This window comes from Lupinus angustifolius, unplaced genomic scaffold, assembly GCF_001865875.1.
Source record: "Lupinus angustifolius cultivar Tanjil unplaced genomic scaffold, LupAngTanjil_v1.0 Scaffold_366, whole genome shotgun sequence".
NCBI lineage: Eukaryota > Viridiplantae > Streptophyta > Magnoliopsida > Fabales > Fabaceae > Lupinus > Lupinus angustifolius.
In genome coordinates this window covers 46357-46697 of record NW_017727764.1, presented here as the reverse complement: position 1 = coordinate 46697, position 341 = coordinate 46357, and positions in this window count along the sequence as shown.

Below are 341 nucleotides of genomic sequence, written 5' to 3'. Positions count from 1 at the left end.
CTTGCTCGCCCAAGCGAGGCTTGCTCGCCCAAGCGAGGCTTGCTCGCCCAAGCGAGATTCTGTCGCCCAGGCGAGGAGTTCCAGAACCAAAACTTCCCCTCGCCTGGTCCCTCGCCCAGTCCTCGCCCAAGCGACAGGGACTTGGGCAGAAAACCTATTTTTCCCTTTTCGACAACCGAAACCCATTTAAACATGGTTTTTCGAACACCTGCACTCAGAAAAGTTCCCAACAACAATCATATACAATATTCAACACATTTCATCAACAATCATATATATTCAAAAGCATTCAAACATACAAAATCTTGAGTTTCTTAAAACCCAAGTTAACTCCAAAACCT